We start from the raw sequence: 18,708 nt of genomic DNA, 5'->3' as shown, positions 1-18,708 counted from the left end.
AACATATGGCAAACTTATAAAAAGTAAGACCAATTCTAAAACTTTGAAAAAATAAATCTATTTTAAATAAATCTATTCAGTCTGTAAGGACCCACCCCACTTTGCATCTTAAGAAGACAGAACTCTTGGAATATTTCTTCCAACAGGCATCCTTTATTAAGAGAAAATGGTTGCAGGCGTTCTAGACAGGACTTGGGGGCCAAGCCCTATGGTTCAAGGTTTTAAGGGGTTCCGAGTAACCCCACCCCACCCCACCATCCTTCCAGTGACAATCCCAGGCGTTACATTTCCACCCCCTTTTCCTCACTGCCAGCGGAACGGAGACTTCAGGGGGGAGTAGATGAAAGCTGATGGCCCCATTGTTATGTGTAGTCCTTTTGGTGGTATCCACATTCAGTCCCTTTTGAAGTTGTACCGAAGAAAGTGAGGGCCATAAAAACCCTTTGTTCACCCCCTTTCCCCTTCATCATGTGACAGAATCCAGAGAGGACAGAAATGGCGTTTTCCATAGTCGATAACTAGAGATGAAATATAATTGGATTCTGACATCCTGCCCCCTTAAAAATAAGATAGATCCACCTGAAAGAAAAACAAAACAGGTATAAAATTTAGTCAGGCTTTATAGCATACTATGTGTGTAACTTCTTTAATAGCTTCGGGGCTCTGACGTGATGTTTATGGACCCACTCATTTTGTGAGGCAGGGAGGTGTTTCCATGCAACTAGGTACTGACTCACTCCATGATATCTCCTAGAGTCTAGGATTTCTTTTATTTCAAAGTGTTGTTCGCCCTCCACCATGATTGGAGGTGGTGGTGGGGGAATTTTTCGGCGTAACGATGACTGATGCTCTCTTTTCAGCAAGCTGCAATGAAAAATTGGGTGTATTTGCCTGAGATTTTTGGGTAATTCTAATTCTACTGTTACTGGGTTTATGATTCTTTTAATTGGAAAAGGCCCTATATATTTTGGTCCAAGCTTTTTACAGGGTTGTAGGGACTTTAGATATTTTGTAGATAAGTACACCATTTCTCCTATAATGAATGGTGTAGGCTCAACCCTTTTTTTATTGGCTTGTGCTTTGTATGCCTGCCTAGCTTCATCTAGTGCTTTTCTAACTATTGGCCAGATGTTTTGTAATTGTTCCATCCATTCTTTCAGTGATGGGATTGCCGGTTTGTTTGGGTTTAATTCTGGCATGGGGTTGAAACTTTGACCGCTGACTATTTGAAAAGGAGTATAACCTGTGCTGGAGTGGACTGCATTATTGTAAGCAACATCTGCGAAAGGGAAATTTGTTTGCTGAAAATTAATAAAACATCTTAAATATTGCTCAAGTACTGTGTGACAATGTTCTGTTTGACCATTCCCTTGTGGATGATGGCTAGATGTCAGTCCCAGAGTGGTCCCTAAGAGGGATAAAAATCCCTTCCAAAATGCAGACGTAAATTGCACTCCCCTATCAGAGATGATGCTTTGGGGTGCCCCATGCAATCTGTAAATGTGCTGGATGAAAAGTTTTGCTAAGGCTTTTGCAGTGGGAATCTTTTGGCAAGGGATAAAGTGCACCTGTTTGGAAAACAAGTCTGTGACCATCCAGACAACAGTATTCCCATTGCTTTCTGGTAATTCCACTATAAAATCCATGGCTATTTCCCTCCAGGGGGCTGACGGATTTGCCACTGTTTGTAGCAGTCCGGGCGATCTCCCTTGCAACCTCTTTGCAGTTGCACACTTTGGGCAGCTGGCCACGTAACTTTCTATGTCCTTTTTTATGGATGGCCACCAAAATTGCCGTTTAATTAAGTGTAATGTTTTTACAAATCCAAAATGCCCTGCTGATTTTGTGTCATGGCAAAGCTACCTGAATGTGACTCTTTGGGTTGTTGGTATATATAACTTTTCCCCCACCCAAGGCAGCCCGTCTCTCATTGTGCACACTTTTTTTTTCTGGAACCATTCATCTGTTTCCAAACTTTTCCGGAATTCGATTCCAGTTTGGTTGCCCAGCTGTGGTTTTCATTTAGCTTGGGCTCTGATGGTTACTGGTGCTGCCAGTTGTGATTCTACTATCATTGGTTTAGAGTCAGTGGCTCGCGTGCTGTTATATTGGGGTTCTTTCCCCCTGGCAAATGCTTGAGTGTAAATTGGAACTGGTGAAAATTCTGGGACCACTGGGCTTGCTTGGGATTGAGCTTCCTGCGTGTTTTCAGGGCTTCCAAATTTTTGTGGTCAGTCCACACCTGGAAGGGGAGTTTGTTGCCTTCAAGGAACTGGCACTACGCGAGTAATGACCAACGTATCCCGTATGCCTCTTTCTCCCATACGGGCCAGCGCTATTCCATTTCTGTGAGTTTCTTGGATGTATGTGCACAGGGTTGCAATACCCCTTCATCATTTTCAGCCCCCACTGCCACATCACTTGCATCCGCCTGTATTACAAAGGGCTTATCCTTGTCTGGGTGCCTCAGTACTGGTTCGGCAGAGAAAAGTCTCTTTAATCTCTCAAACACTGCTTGGCACTCCATTGTCCATGTTAGTGGCTGGCTAGGTTTTACTGAGGATGCTCCCTTCGTTTTTAGTAAGTTCGTAAGGGGTAGGGCTATCTGGGGAAATGAGGGGATGAATTGGCGGTAAAAGTTTTCCTTTCTTTCCAATGCCCATTGACCACTGAGGTTTGTGGTCTCGTGTCTCCACCACCTCTTCTCCTGAGGAATCTGACCTCTCAGATCCCGACATCTGGAAAGGTTTCAGTTGGGGCAGCATCTCCCTTTCTGGGGAGTTTTCTCCCTTCCTTGCTCCGCCATCTGACATGGTAATTTTTGTAAAGTCCCCCAGCAAGGTTCTCCCTTCCAGGTAGACTAATCCTGCAAGTCCTGTCTAATGTAAGGACCCACCCCACTTTGCATCTTAAGGAGACAGAACTCTTGGAATATTTCTTCCAACAGGCATCCTTTATTAAAAGAAAATGGTTGCAGGCGTTCTAGACAGGACTTGGGGGCAAAGCCCTATGGTTCAAGGTTTTAAGGAGTTCCCAGCAAACCCACTCCACCCCACCATCCTTCCAGTGACAATCCCAGGCATTACATTTCCACCCCCTTTTCCTCACTGCCGGCGGAACGGAGACTTCCGAGGTGAGTAGATGAAAGCTGATGGCCCCATTGTTATGTATAGTTCTTTTGGTGGTATCCACATTCAGTCCCCTTTGAAGTTGTACTGAAGAAAGTGAGAGCCATAAAAACCCTTTGTTCACCTCCCTTCCCCTTCATCGTGTGCCAGAATCCAGAGAGGGCAGAAATGGGGTTTTCCATAGTTGATAACTAGAGATGAAATATAATTGGATTCTGACACAGTCTTTCAAATGGAAAAAGATTGGCAGGAAGAAACAAGGTGTAGCATTTAGTTCCTTTTATCTATCAGTCCTCAGTCTTCTATTTATGATTCCACTCCTTGAACTTCAATCATTTGTCTTCTGACTTAGAGGGATGGATGAAGTTGTTTGATGTTTCCACTAACCTTAATGCTTTTATCTGTTTCAGGAATCTGGACTAGAACTTTATTTCAGATTTGTGTACTAAACTAAACCCAAGTCAATAATATTATTTAGAATAGAATAGAGCTGGAAGGGACCTTGTAGGTCTTCTAGTCCAGTGCTTTTCAACCAGTGGTACGGGTACCACCTGTGGTACATTGGCACCTGGCAGGTAGTACGCGGCCATCCTAGAAAAGTGGTAGCAGGGGAGGGGAATGAGCTGAACCAGTGGCAGCATCCCACAAGCCTGAGCGAGAGATGGCTGGAGCTGCAGGATTATCAGGGCTCAGTGGAAGCACTAGGATCAGCGCCAGGCTCCAGCTGGAGCTTGGCACTGATCCTGGCGCTTCTCAACCCAGAAGAAGCGTCGATCAGCTGGAATGTTGCAGCATCTCCAGGGTCTTGTGATTTACATTCAGATTCTTGGCAACTGATTCATATTTATGACAGTCACAGTATCCCAGGGTCATGTGAAGTGACCAAAACCTGCTGCAACCACCCAGCAGGCAGAAGGAATAAAAACCAAACACCCCCCACCCACCCACACTGCCAATCCTCAACAGAAATGCTCACAACAATGAAAACCTCGGACAAGAGGAAGAGTGCGGCCGGGTGAAGGTTGAAAAGCCCTGTTCTAGTCCAGCCCCCTGTTCATGCAGGAGAACCTATATCATCTCAGACAAGTGACTGTCTAGCCTCTTCTTAAAAATCTCCAGTGATGGAGCGCCCACAATTTCTGAAGACAAGCTGTTCCACTGATTAATTAACCTCACTGTTAGGAAGTTTCTCCTTAATTCCAGGTTCCTTCTCTCTTTGATCAGTTTCCAACCATTATTTCTTATTCTGCCCTCTGGTGCTTTGAAGAATAATGTGACCCCCTCTTCTTTGTGGCAGCCCCTGAGAAGAGGGAGTCAAACTATTTTCCAAGCGCCTGAAGGCAGGACAAGAAGCAACGGATGGAAACTAATCAAGGAAGAAGGAACCTAGAACTAAGGAGAAACTTACTGAAAGTTAGAACAATCAACCAGCGGAACAACCTGCCTCCAGAAGCAGTGAATGCTCCAACACTGGAAGTTTTTAAGAAGAGACTGGACAGCCATTTGTCTGAAATGGTATAGGGCAGGAGTCTGCAACCTTAAACACTCAAAGAAGCACTTGGACCCGTTTCCCAGAGAAAAGAAAACACTGGGAGTCACAAAACCTGTGCGCGTGCATGCGCACGCACAAGGGGGAGGGGAGCTTGATTGAAGCATTTAATTAAAAAGAAATAGAGGCTTCTGTGCATGAGTTCTCTCTCTCTCTCTCTCTCTCTCTCTCTCTCCTCTCCCCCTCTCTCTTTCTCTCTTTCCTCTCTCCCTCTTTTTCTTTTCTCTTTCCTCTCTCTTTATCTCTTTCTTCTCTCTCTCCCTCTCTCTCCTCCCTCTCTCTCTCCCCCCTTTCTCTTTCTTTCCCTCTTTCCTCTCCCTTTTTCTCTTTTTCCTCTCCCCCTCTTTCTCTCTTTTTCTTTCTCTCCCTCCCTCTCTCTCCCTCTCTCTCTTTCCCTCCCTCTCTCTCTCTTTCTTTCCCCCTCTATTTCTCTCTCTCTCTTTCTCTCTCTCCCCCTCTCCCTCTCTCTTTCTCTCCCTCTTTCCTCTCTCTCTTTCCTCTCTCTCTCCCTCCCTCCCTCTCTTTCTCTCCCTCTCTCTTTATCTCTCCCTTTCTCTCTTTCTCTCTGTCTCTTTTCTCTCTGTGTGTCATCTGCAAATTTGATGAGTTCCCCTTCAATTCCCTCATCTAAGTCATTTATGAAGATATTGAAGAGTACTGGGCCTAAGATGGAGCCCTGTGGTATCCCACTGTTTACTTCTCTCCATGTGGATGTAGTGCCATTGAGGACTACTTTTTGAGTACGGTTTGCCAGTCAGCTACAGATCCATCTGGTGGTGATGTTGTCAATTCCACCTTTTTCTAGCTTACCAAGGAGGAGGTTTTGGTTTACTTTATCAAATGCCTTTCTGAAATCTAAGTATTCTACATCCACAGCATTTTGCTGGTCTACTAGTTTAGTCACTTTATCAAAGAATGAAATAAGATTAGTTTGGCATGATCTGTTTTTAACAAACCCATACTGGCTACTAGTTACAACTTTGTTTTCTTCTAGTTGTTTGCAGATCTGATTTTTGATTATTTTTTCTAGGATCTTCCCAGGTATTGATGTTAAACTGATTGGTCTGTAGTTTCCTGGGTCCATTTTTTCCCTTTTCTTGAAGATGGGAAACACATCAGCTCTTTTCAAATCCTCAGGTATTTCCCTGCTGATTTATATTTGTCAAGGTTGGATAGGTGTTCTCTTACCATTTTCCTGCTTATTTTAATTTTTGTTTCCAGTTTGTCTTTTGTAGTGGTTGTTTTTGGTATGTTGGGCAGTAGGTTTTTTTGTGTGAAGACTGATGTAAACAATGAGTTAAGCAGCTCTGCTTTCTCTCTGTTGCCTGTTATTTCCTTGCTATCCTCTCTCTTTAGTGGACCTACAGTTTCCTTAACTTTTTTATTGTTGTTAATATGCTGCAAGAAACTTTTTTTATTATCCTTGATTTCTGTTGCAAGTCTTTGCTCGTTCTGAGCCTTTGCTTTCCTGACTTTATTGCATGTTCTGACTGTTTGCTGATAATTGGTCTTAATTATGTGTCCCTCTTTCCATTTTTTGTATTTGTCCTTTTTGTCTTTCAGTTTGTCAGAGAGATCTTTGTGCAGCCATGCTGGTTTCTTCTTGAATTTCTTATTTTTCTTTTTCAGTGGTATTGTGCTGGACTGGGCTTTTATGGTTGCATTTTTCAGAGTTTCCCACGCTTCTTGGGTTGTTTCCCTCTTTAGGATTTTCATCCATTGCATTTTTCATAGGTTCTCTCTGAGTTTGTTAAAATTGGTTTTTTTGAAGTTTAAGACACTGGTTGGGTTGTTTACTATGGCTAGTGTTTGCACTATATTAAATTCCAGTATAACATGGTCACTTTCACCCAAGGTTCCTGCAATTTCAACTTCCTCTATTACTTCTTCTCTATTAATAAGAATTAAGTGCAGTATAGCTTTATATGTAGTTCCCTCCTCCACCTTTTGGATGACAAAGTTGTTGGCTAGGTTGGTTAGGAATTTGTTTGATCTCCCACTCACTGCAGAGTTTGTCTTCCAGTTGATATCTGGATAGTTGAAGTCTCCCATTACTACTGTGGTATGCTTCCTACATACATTTGTTAACTGGTTGGTAAAGAATTCATCCATTTCTTCTGATTTGTTGGGTGGCATGTAATATACATCTATGGCAATGACACTTTTTTTCTCTTTTATATTGACCCATATACATATTCTGGAGAGATTTTATTTTTGATCATGTGTGTTTCTGTAGATATGTAGTGTTATCTTACATATAGTGCAACTCCCCCTCATCTTTCTTTCTTAGTATATTTTATGAATTCAGTCAACTGCAATTTCATTTTCAAACGAGGCTTCTGGTTTGCACTCGTAACACAAGGCTGTGCATAAGTGGACCTCCGCTCCCCATGGCTAATTTTGCTCTGCCAGGGAGACTCTAGATGGATCTGAAGCCACCCTATAGAGGTGATCATGAAGGAGGGGTGCCCCATTGATCATGAAGTGAGGGCAATCACTTCATTTGATCTAGGGAAAGCCCTCTGAACCTGACAGGAGAAAGGCTAGCTTCATGCCAGTGTTTAGTCCAAGCTACTACAGTCGAAGTCCAAGAGCACTACCAAGAACAATGGTAAACAGCGTGCTTGGAACTGGTATCTGATCTTCTCTCCCTTATTTTACAACTAGTTCCTGGGAAAGTTCCCCAAAGCAAACAACCTCTGAAAGTGAGGGGATGAGACTACATTCCCATTCCCCCATAGATGGAAGTGGCGAATTAACCTTAGGAAAGAACCTTATTGAAATTAAATTCAAACTACTACAATCTGATCAAACTTAGAAACTAAAACAAACTGCTAAGATTATATTCTAAAGGATTTTGATTGAATTAGATTAAAAAAAGAAAAAATAATAAGAACTTGTTGTCTGAAAGAGCTGGAAAATAAATATTTGTTGACATCTAGTGGACAATGAGAATATAGCACATTAAAGACAATGCCCAGAAACAAAGAAAAAAATCTGTTCCCATGAACTCTAATAACCTTTAAAAAGATAGTTGCTAAGGAACAGAGAAGAGATTGCATACTGGGCCAGCTATAAGATTGGAAAGTGTTTGAAGGAAAAGAAATCCTTTGATTGTGGTTTAAATTTATGAACTGTTTAAAAACTTTGATCTATGACAAATTATTGAGAAGGGAAGTTACAGGAAGAATTTAAACTGGCTAAATATATTGAATTGACAATTGACTCCTGAAAGAAAGAATTGTTATAAAACATTGATTTTACTGAAACTTTGACAACTGAAAATTACAGTGGATTACAAAAATTATATATAAAAACAAGAACTATACAAAATTGGACTGTATGGATTTTGAGTTTTTGTTAGCTTGACAAGGCTAATTACAGAGACTATGGTATTTATGATGGACTACTCAAATGGGGGAGACAACATGGATATGACACACTCACTTAATAGAAAACCACACTTAATATCTACTCTTGAAAGATTTAGCCTGAAAGATCAAAGACCTTTAGAAACACTTCAAGACAAGACAAATACTTTCCAAGTTGAAATTTATGCAATGCTATGACAGATACAAACTACAATAGATTTAAACCAGAAGGAGAATAAATATAATTTTGATACTATAAGTGAATATATTTCTAACTTAAATCTACAATCAAAAAAACATCCAAAGAATGATGGTAAAGAATGAACAAACAATCCAGACAACAGAATGTGAACTAGAAAAAAATGACTTAACTGGTGAAGTTACAAATGAAAGGAATTATAACTTAATAGACATAATAAAAATCTTACAAAACTTGGATACAACAATAAATATGGAAAAGATACCTTATGCATTAGAACATCAAAATAAACCTGAGAAGAAAGAAGACTTAACAAAATGGACACTTATAGGAGAATCATTGTTTGGGAGACAAAAAACATAATCCTATCTACTATATATCCTCTACTCCTAACAATAACTACAAAAATACAAGAATTGGACAAGTTGAAAATATTAATTTGGAAAACAATTTTGCAAAGGAAGAAGATTAGAGATAGGCTGAACAGACTGGATTTGCTCTACCAGATGGAATATTATATGAGTAAACACTTGTTTGATTATGGCTAAATAAACAAATAACTTTGGCCATAAAGGGATCTTAGAGTAACAACAGCTGTGGGATAAGAGATATAAGTAATATAGTATTTTTGATAAGATACAAAATGTAAAAATATTAGATGTAAGTGAAGAAAAAGTTTGAATTTTAAAGACAAATTAAGTTTGAAAATATTTAGGATTAAGGAATGATTGAAATATTGAGGGGAAATTAGGCTTAAGAAGAACTCTGAAAAAAAAGGATTTATAGTGATTTAACTAATTTTTACAAATAGAAGTGAAATATAAAATTGACTAGAAAGATGTTATAGATAGATGTTATGACAGATAAGTAGTATAGTATCTGTCATGATTCCGACAGATGAAACTCTTTAAAAGAATTTTGAGGCATTGTTTACATTAAAGAATATTGTATTTGAGAAACAAAGTATTGGCACTACATATTTAAAGCCAAAAACTGAATCCCCCCCCCTCCCGGGCACAAAGTATCAAAACACAATTCCCTCCTCCAATTAACATTCCCCAATTAGCTTGAAGCGTGGGCTTTCTCCCCAGCTCTCCAGCCTGCCAAATCATTATCAGCTCTGGGCGCAATAACCTTGATTCCCACAGCTGTTGTTATGACTAACTGGACTCTTATCCACATCCCCCCTTCCAGCATCATCTAACTCTAAAAGTGAAAGAGAAAAGAAGGCTACATTTCCATCTGTTGTCAAAGCAAGAACATCCAATGATAGCAGCATTTACAGTATCTGTCAGAACCCATTTATATTTCATTTCTATCTATCTCCTCTGACCTAAAACCAAATCTCACCTTCCCTTGGGTTCTGCCATATTCCCAAGGGGGAGGGGGGTATGCCTGTGGGGTTATTGCTTTTACTTCCTCTATTCACTACAATGTAACCTTTTCTTTATTGCCTATGTATCTGCTGTCCATTACAATATAACAAATTGCCTCCTGCACTATACACCTCTCTGAACTTTCCTCTCTTTAACCTGGCAGCTAGGAAAAGGGGGGGAGGATACAAATCTCCAGATCCTGGCTTATTTCTCTGGTCTCAAAAGGAGGAGCGAAGAGCTGTTGACTATCGTGCTACAACCAATGTTATCTTCCCTTTCCCACAATGGACTTACCACCTGGGGATTGGCTGGTCTGAACCGTCTGGATGAACTGTGGAGTGGGGTTTTGCTTAGGGACACTTTAAAGTATCGATCTGTAAAGAAATCCCTCAGATCCTGTTTATTATGCCTGCTATCAACTACTCTTAATAAAAGTTCCTGTTGGAAGAAATTGTTTGCAAGAGTTCTGCTTTCTTAAGATGTGGGATTCAAGTGGTCCTTACATTAGACAAGATCTGCAGTAATAGTCAACCTGGAAGGAAGACCCTTACTGGGGGACTTTGCAAAAAATACAGTGTTGGACGATGAGGCAGGGAAGGAAGAAAACCCCATGGTACGGGAGCCTTCTTCCGATCGGGATCCTGCCAGCTATCAGGATCCGAGATTTCATACTGCACAGGAGAAGAAGTGGTGGAAATGTGTGACCACAAACCTCAGTGGTCGATGGGCATTGGCAAGAAAGATGAGTGGGAAAAGAGATCGAGAAAAGTGACCCTGAGACGGGGCAGCCACTAACCTGAATGGAAGCAAAAGATGGAGAAATCCCTGCATGTTAGTGAAGAGGAAGGAAGTTATGCATAGCACTTGAACTGGATCCCAGAGAAAGCTATTGACCTGATGAAAAGAACCCTTGGCTCTCTAGGGCAGAAGAAACCTGAACCCAGCGCTCCCATCAGCACCTGGAACTGCAGCTGGAGAGATACTGAGGGGGAATCAGAAACTGTAGTCCTGGGGATGACTGCTGAAACAGCAGCTACCACTTTGGCAGCCCCCACTCCCCGCTGAGCTGCAGATGGCGATCAGGATGGAAGACAATACCATCAGTGGCAAAGTCACAGATCCATCCAAAGATTCCCGCCACTGGATACAAAATTCAGGGGGAGAGCCACCAACGCTTAGGGTTCTTCCTAACCCAAGTCCTCAGCTACATGGAAGAATACAGACAGGACATTCCCAGCGACAAAGTCTGTATCCATATCATGCAATCTGCTCTGGATGGGGTGGCCACAGACTGGATGGTGAACCTGCATGATTCCAATGCCCCACAGCTCAATGACTTCAACCGCTTCATGTCCACTCTGAGAAGGTGATTCAAGGACCCCCTGGATGATTGAAAGGCCCACGAGAGAATCAAGACCGTGAGGCAGGGTAGACATCTGGTAGCCAAATATACACAAGAATTCCGGGCCATTGCCAACAAGCTGAACTGGCCGAAAGACATCCTCCTTATCCACTTCAAAGACGGTCTAAACTATGACCTGTATGATGCTTGCCTGCCTTGAGGGGACCCACGTCTGGTACGTCCTGATGGAGGAAGCAGAGATTGACCTACTGAAGAGGCATCACTGAGGAAACCCATGGGGCCACTTGCTTGCTGAGCCAATGCGCAAGCCAGCGAAACCATCGGCTATGACCAAGAAGTCAACAGGCTGTTTCAAATGCGGGAGAGAGGGGCATCAGGCCGTAGAATGCCACTTGAAATCCCCCCAGCGCAACCCAGACCAATCACCAACCAGGAAATCAGGGAAGTCGCCAGTCAAGCCAAAAGAACCTGCCATGAGGGCGATAGAGGCTGTGGAGTCCCCAACCCCTGCCAAATGTGGGGAGGGAACTTTGGTCTACACCGTAGGGGCAGTGGACACTTTGGATGACAGCTCGGAGGGTAAACTCCTGGTAAGTGGACCGATTGCATCCATCCTCAAGACAGTGACTATATTAGCTCCTTCCATGCCCAAAGCTGTCAGTGAAAGCCTTAATAGACTCTGGCTGCATCCGCTGCCTCATTAGCCCTATCCTAGTGGGGAACTTGGGCATTCCGGTGAGGAGGCTGAAACAACCAATCTCATTTGGCTAGTTAGATGGGTCCATAGTGGGGGGGGGTTCCAGCTATGCTAGACACTTTACCAGTCCACCTATCCCTGGGGAACCATGAGGAAGACATAACGTTTGTAGTGACCCCAGGCATGGAATGCCCAGTGATCCTAGGACTGGAATGGTTAAAGAAATGGAATCCTTGAGTAAATTGAAAGATGGCAGAACTCAATTTCTAAAGGTGGATCATGCAAACTTAAAACCCCAAGGAGCCCTACCAAATCTAGGAACGGAGAAAGCATCGGTGGGAGAGGAAAAGGGGCTACCCAAAATACAAGAGGAATACCGAGACCTTGCTGAAGTTTTCAGTGAGGAGTGGGCAAATGAGCTTCCCCCTCATCGACCCATGGATTGTGCCATAGAATTCAAGTCCAGAGCAAAACTCCTGAAGCCCAGGCTATACTCTATGAGCCCTAAGGAGAAGAAAGAAATGGAAAGAAAATGGAGCTGGAACAATGTTATCTTCCCTTTCCCATGATGGACTTAACTCCTAGGGATTGGCCGGTCTGAATTGTCCAGATGAACTGTGGGGTGGGGTTTGCTTAGGGACCCTTTAAAGTATCGATCTGTAAAGAATCCCCCAGATCCTGTCTATTATGCCTACTATCAACTACTCTTAATAAAAGTTCCTGTCAGAAAAAATTGTTTCCAAGAATTCTGCTTTCTTAAGGTGTCTATCCTCAAAGGAACAGAATCATCCATCTGCAGACCAGACATACAATCCAGGGAGGTATGTTGTCTCCCTGGAGCAAAAATCAAAGATGTGCCTGAGAACCTAACCAAAATAATTAGGCCTACAGATTTCCTCCTTCTCCACATTAGGACAAATAACACAACAAAGAACCTGAGTACAATAGTGAGAGATTATAAAGAACTAGGCCAGTGGTGGCGAACCTTCTAGAGACCGAGTGCCCTAATTGCAACTCAAAACCCACTTATGTATTATGTGAGCCCCGCTGGGTGGGCATGCCCTGCTGGGCAAGCGTGGCCCACTGGGTGGATGTGGCTACGGTGGTCACAGCAGACTGGGTGGGCATGGCCAGCTCAATGATGCTCCTGAGGAGGGATGCCTGTGGAGGCTGGGAAGGGTTGTGGCAGATTCAGGGGGTCTCTGGCAGGTGGGGCAGTGGGCAGGAAAGTGTCTTGCTCAACTGAAGGCTTGGGACGGAAGGGGACAGCTACACCCTCTCCCAAACGCTGCTGTCTCATGAAAGCAGGATGAAAACTCCCAAAAGCGACAAAGAAAAAAAGTTAAAACAGAACAGTGTCTCACTATGGTTTTCTTCCTGGGGGCGGGCATGAGGGGAGGCTCCTGAGCCCTGCAGCTCTTCTGAGGGGGGGGAAGAGGAGAGTGGGGAGGAGCTGTGCTGGGATCCAGGCTCCTTGTGCCTTCCGCTACCCACCTGTGCTCTTCTGTCACAGATACCGTGGCTCCACTTATCTGGCAGGGGATGCACATGGGACTGCTGCCTCGGTTGCCATGCCATGCCATGCCGGGGCTGGGCTGTACTGGTCATGGAACTTCCTTGCTGCTTCTTCCCCCACAGACATTGGGAGCACCCATCCCACCTACCGCTTGTCCTGAGACAGCTGCCACTGTCCGTCGCTCTCCAGCCTGTTGCTAGCCAGCTGGGCACTGAGCTCGGGTCTCGGGTAGATGGAGGCTGGAGGGGAGTGAGAGCCGTGGCTGCCTGCCTGCGATCTTCTGCCACAGATGCCGTGGCTCTGCTTGCCTGGCAGGGTGGGGGCACACTTGCGCACGGTGATGCACATGGGGCTGCTGCCTCACTGTCTGTGCTGTGCCTTGCCAGGGCTGGGCTGGGTGCAGCACCTCCTTGCCAGTTCTTCCCCTGCAGGCATCAGGAGCGCCCACCCCACCTACCACTTGTCCTGGGGCAGTTGCCACTGTCTGGCACTCTCCAGCCCGTCTCTGGCCAGCCGGATGCACTGTGAGGCCTCCCTTCAGGCTCCCCCAGCCTCTTCCCCACTCCATGCTGGGGCTGGTCAGATTCCCCCATGGGCACCACTGCATCCTTCCATGGCCAGCCCTCCTCCTCCATCCTACTCCTCCTTCTGCAGGCAGACTGCAGCTTACTGAGCCAGGAGGCACCTCTCCCCACACACATCCTCCATCTGCCCAAGGCCCGAGCTTAGCATGCCTGGCTGGCCGGCAACAGGCTGGAGAGCGCAGGATGGCGGTAGCCACCCCGGGACAAGGGGTAGGTGGGGTGGGCGGTTTTGATATCTGCAGGGGAAGAAGCGGCATGAAGGCTCCATGCCCAGTCCAGCCCAGCCCTGGCATGGCATGGAAAGCAAGGCAGCAGCCCCATGTATGTCCACCCCAACCCTTGCAGAGTGCCATTCTCCTGCTGTCCCGACCCAACCCTTGCAGAGCATCCTTCTCCCACTGCTCCACTCCAACCCTAACAGAGCCCTGACCTAGTTCCTTACCTCTGCCTAGCTTGTTCCATGGCCTCATGGCAACGGCACTGGGAAGGAGGCGGCAAAGGGCCAGTTTCGGTGCGGTGCAGCTGTTTCCCTCCGGCCACAGCCTTTTGCCACCTCGCGCGTTGCACCCAATGCCACTGCAATGAGGCCATGGATCAAGCTGGGCAGAGGTAAGGACTGGGTTGGGGCGGCAGGAGAAGGGCGCTCTGCAAGGGTTGAGTCAAAGTGGCAGGAGAAGGACATTCTGTGAGGGTTGGGTTGGAGCGGCGGGAGAAGTGCTCTGCGAGGGTTGGGTCGGAGTGGCATTGGGCACAATACAGGAGGTGGCCTCCTACCTAATGCCTCTTGCCCAATGACGCTGCCCTTGCAGAGCACCCTTTTCTCATCACCCTGACTCGGTTCCTTACATCCGCTTGGCTTGTTCCACAGCCTCATGGCAATGGCATTGGGCAGGAGGCAGCAAACAGCCAGTTTCAGTGTGATACAGTTGGGCGATCCGTCTTGTGTATTGCACCCAATACTGCTGCAATGTGGCTCGGTTGAAAGTGGTCGTGGAGCAAGTGAGGCAGGTTTCTCCCCCACCTGCTGCATGGATCACCCTGCCATCACTGCCATTTCCCCTCACCCACTGCACAGATTGCCCTGCCACCACTGCCGTTTGCCCCCCACCTGCCACACGGATTGCCCTGCCATCACTGCCGCTTGGAAAAGGCCTCTGGGGCCCAGATCAGGCCACTGGGAGACTGCAAAAGTGCTCCATGGCCATGGATCTGGGATCTGGAGGCCTTGAAAAGGCCTCCAGAGCCTGGATCGGCCATGGGGGGGGGGTGCAAAATCGCTCAGCAGTCATAGATCCGTGTGGCAGAGGCCTTTTACAGGCCTCTGAAGCCCAGATCGGGCCACTGGGGGGGGGGGCTGTAAAATCGCTCTGTGGCCATGGATCCGAACTCCAGAGGCTTCAAAAAGGCCTCCAGAGCCTGGAGCGGGTTGCTGGGGAACTGCAAAATCACCCCGTTGCCATGGATCGGAGCTCCGGAGGCTTGGAAAAAGCCTCAGGAGCTCGGACTGACTGGGAGGGGGCATAAAATCACTCAGTAGTTATAGGAGCCTATAGGTTGGTGGAAGTCCGCAAAATCACTCTGTAGGCATACCTGGACTCACGCTGGCAGCTTCTATTCAAAAAGAGGTTCCTGTGTTGTATGAGAGAAAAAGCTCTGCCTCCACCATCCAGCCTGGATCTGCCCAGCTCTTGTAGCTGTTCCCTGACTCCCAGTGCAGAAAGAAAGAAAGTGAGAGCACAGGCGCACATGGAGAGGGGGAGGGGAGCAGCCCAGCCCAGCCTCCCTCTGGGGCAATGGCATGCATGCCCACAGAGACAGCTCTGCATGCCACCTGTGGCACGCATGCCATAGGTTCGTCACAACAGAACTAGGCAATAAAGTTAAGAAGTTAGGAGCACAAGTAGTATTCTCATCCATACTCCCAACAAAAGGCCAACACCCATTGAGGGAAAAAGAATTCTAGAAATAAACCATTGGCTAAAGGGTCAACATAGCCAAGAAAACTTTGGTTTCCTGGATCATGGACTGCATTTTGTACGTGAAGGACTCTAGGCAAGGGATGGGCTGCACCTCATGAAAACAGGGAAAAATAGTAGACGGGACATTAGATTACAAAAGCAGTAAATAAGGGAAACAAGGAAGAAAAAGATTACCTAAGACTTTTTTCAACATGATAGAGGACATTTGATAGATAGATATTTGGAGAGAAATGAACCTGGGAAAATCTCAATATACATTTTATTCTAATAATCATAAATCTTGGTCTAGAATTGATATGATTTGGATGACCCCTGAATTAAGGGTTAATATGCAGGAAATTGGAATAGAATTAGGTACTTGGGCAGATCATAATTCTTTAAAAATGGTGTGGAAAGGAATGCAGAAAAAATTGAGATGGAATTTGAACCAATCTATATTAAAAGAGAAAGAATTTATAGAATTAGCAACAAAAGAAATGGAATTTTTCTTCATAGAAAACAAAAAAGAAGATACAACATTACAAAATGTATAGGATACAGCCAAAGCATATTTTCGAGGTGTAGCAATAACATACATAGTGAAAAAAAAATAAAGGAAACAACAATGTCAGTTGTTAAGAGAAGAATTTAAACAATTAGACTTTGAACTATAAATGAGCCCACAAAAGAAAATATTGAAAAGACAAATGGAAATAATAAAACATAAATTAAATTTAATAGAATCAGAAAAACTGGCTCAGCAAATTAAAAGGGCAAAGCAAAACTTTTTTGAAAATGCAAATAAATCAGGAAGATGGTTAGCTTATAAACTTAAAAAACAGAAGGAGAAAAAAATTGATAAACAATTTAGTAGATGAAAAAGGCTGTTTACAATTTAAAAATGAAGCAATAAAGAAGATAATTTAAAGAATACCATGAGAAACTGTATGTTAAGGAAGAAACTCCATGGGAAAAAATGACTCAATATATGGAAGAAAATAATTTACCAAAATTTCCTGAAATTTTCAAGACTATGTTAAATGAAAAAATAACAATGATGGAATTGATAGAGGCAATAAAAAGACAAAAAAAATGAAAAAAACATTGGGACTAGATGGACTCCCGGCAAGAGTTTTATAAATGCTTACAAGATACATTAAGTTTACCATTGAAAGATATATGTAATGAACTTTTATTGGAGGCAAAACTCCCAAATACATGGACAGAAGCAAATGTTACTTTGATACCAAAAGAGGATTCAGATTTGTCTGTCTCTGCTTCTCTGTCTCTCTGTCCATCTGTCTGTATCTCTCTCTCTCTCTCTCTCTCTCTCTCTCTCACACACACACACACACACACACACACACACACACACACACACACACATTTCTATCTGAGAATTTGAGGGTTCCTAACATTTTCTAGACAGAGAACTCCAATATTGTTCCTGGCATCTGTTGGAGCCACACACCCAGCTTAGGATTCACAGTTCCAAGTACTCCTATCACCACTGGACCATTTTAGTCTTTACTTTCTATATCCTCTCTAGTTCTTTCTTCAGGAACATCCTATGCAGGAATCTGTCTTGCAATGGCCCCTCTTCTATTTTATCTTCTCCTGTTTCTGCTACTGTCTCATGCATTCTCTCAGTAGCTCATCTTTGAGTGCCTGTCAGGATCCAGTTATTTTTTCTTTCTATCTCCTCTGATCTAAAACCAATTCTTACCCTCTCCTGAATCCTACCATACTCCTAAAGGGAAGGGGGAGTATGCATGAGGGTTTTATTACTTTCACTTCCTCTATTCACTACAAAGTAACCCTTTGTTTATTCGCCTCGGGTCTGCTAACCATCACAATGTAACCTTTTATCCTATGCCCCTCTGAACTTCTCCTCCTTACCGGCCAGCTTGGGAAAGGTGGGGTGAAAAGATATAGCCTCTGGAATCTGGTTTATTTATCTGTCATCAAAATAAGGTGTGAGGAACTGTTGAATGATCGTGTACAATGGAGCTGGATTTAACACCTAGAAATCTGCCCATCTGAATCACCTGGAAGAACTGCAGGGTGGGGGCTGCTTAAGGACACTTTAAAACATCGATTTGTAAAGAAATCCCTCAGATCCTGTCTATTATGCCTACTATCAATTTCTCTTAATAAAAGTTCCTGTTGAAAGAGATTGTTTCCAAGAGTTCTGCTTTCTTAAGATATGGATTGAAGTGGTTCCTTACATTGCTACCTTACTGAGATATTCCTGGATGCTTTGGTTTTGTCGAGGGCAGTGGTCTTGACACTCACAATACCCTGCCTGCCTTGTTTTCAACTAGTGTCTCTGGGTGTTGAGTTTGGAATGGAAGCCTCCATATATTGTGAGGAGCTTTCCAGGTCTTCATATTGGCAACTTCCATGTCCTTCTTTGGCCAGCCCACTGTATTGGCAGCTATCTGATGATTGTAGGGCACAAGTTGATGGCATGGAATTTGTTCTTCTCATTGAACTGGCTCTTCAGTATTTGATGATACAGTCCTTGACTTACAATAGTTCATTTAGTGATTGTTCAAAAGCACAATGGCACTGGAAAAAGTGACTTCTAAGTGTTTTTCACACATACGACCATTGCAATATTCCCATGCTCATGTGATCAAAACCCAAATCCTTGACAACTGGTTCATATTTATGATGGTTTTCAGTGTCCCAGGGTCATGTGATCCTCTTTTGCAACCTTCTGACAAGCAAAGTCAATAGGGAAGCCAAATTCATTTAACAACTGTGTTACTAACTTAACAATTGCAGTGATTTACTTAACAACTGTGGAAGAGAAATTGTAAAATGGGGCAAAATTCATTTAACAAATGTCTCACTTAGCAACAGAAAATTTGGGCTCAATTTTGGTTGTCAGTCGACTATCTGTACTTGGATGCTACTGTCTTCCTTGCCTGTTTATCATGGTTCCTCTGTGAGGGTGGAATA

General features: G+C 44.1%; 1 long non-coding RNA gene across 1 annotated transcript in view; it reads right to left on the bottom strand.

Moving 5' to 3' along the window:
• Positions 1-533: 533 nt before the first annotated feature.
• The window catches only part of LOC120312773, a 91,586-nt gene continuing 73,411 nt past the window's right edge, over positions 534-18,708 (bottom strand). The window contains exon 4 of the long non-coding RNA XR_005557964.1: positions 534-579. This is a non-coding gene — a long non-coding RNA (uncharacterized LOC120312773). The remainder of the gene's footprint in view (positions 580-18,708) is intronic.

This window comes from Crotalus tigris, unplaced genomic scaffold (assembly GCF_016545835.1).
Source record: "Crotalus tigris isolate CLP2741 ecotype Arizona unplaced genomic scaffold, ASM1654583v1 scf7180000018540.1288718, whole genome shotgun sequence".
In the NCBI taxonomy this organism is placed as follows: Eukaryota; Metazoa; Chordata; class Lepidosauria; order Squamata; family Viperidae; genus Crotalus; species Crotalus tigris.
This window is presented reverse-complemented; position numbering and strand designations above follow the sequence as displayed.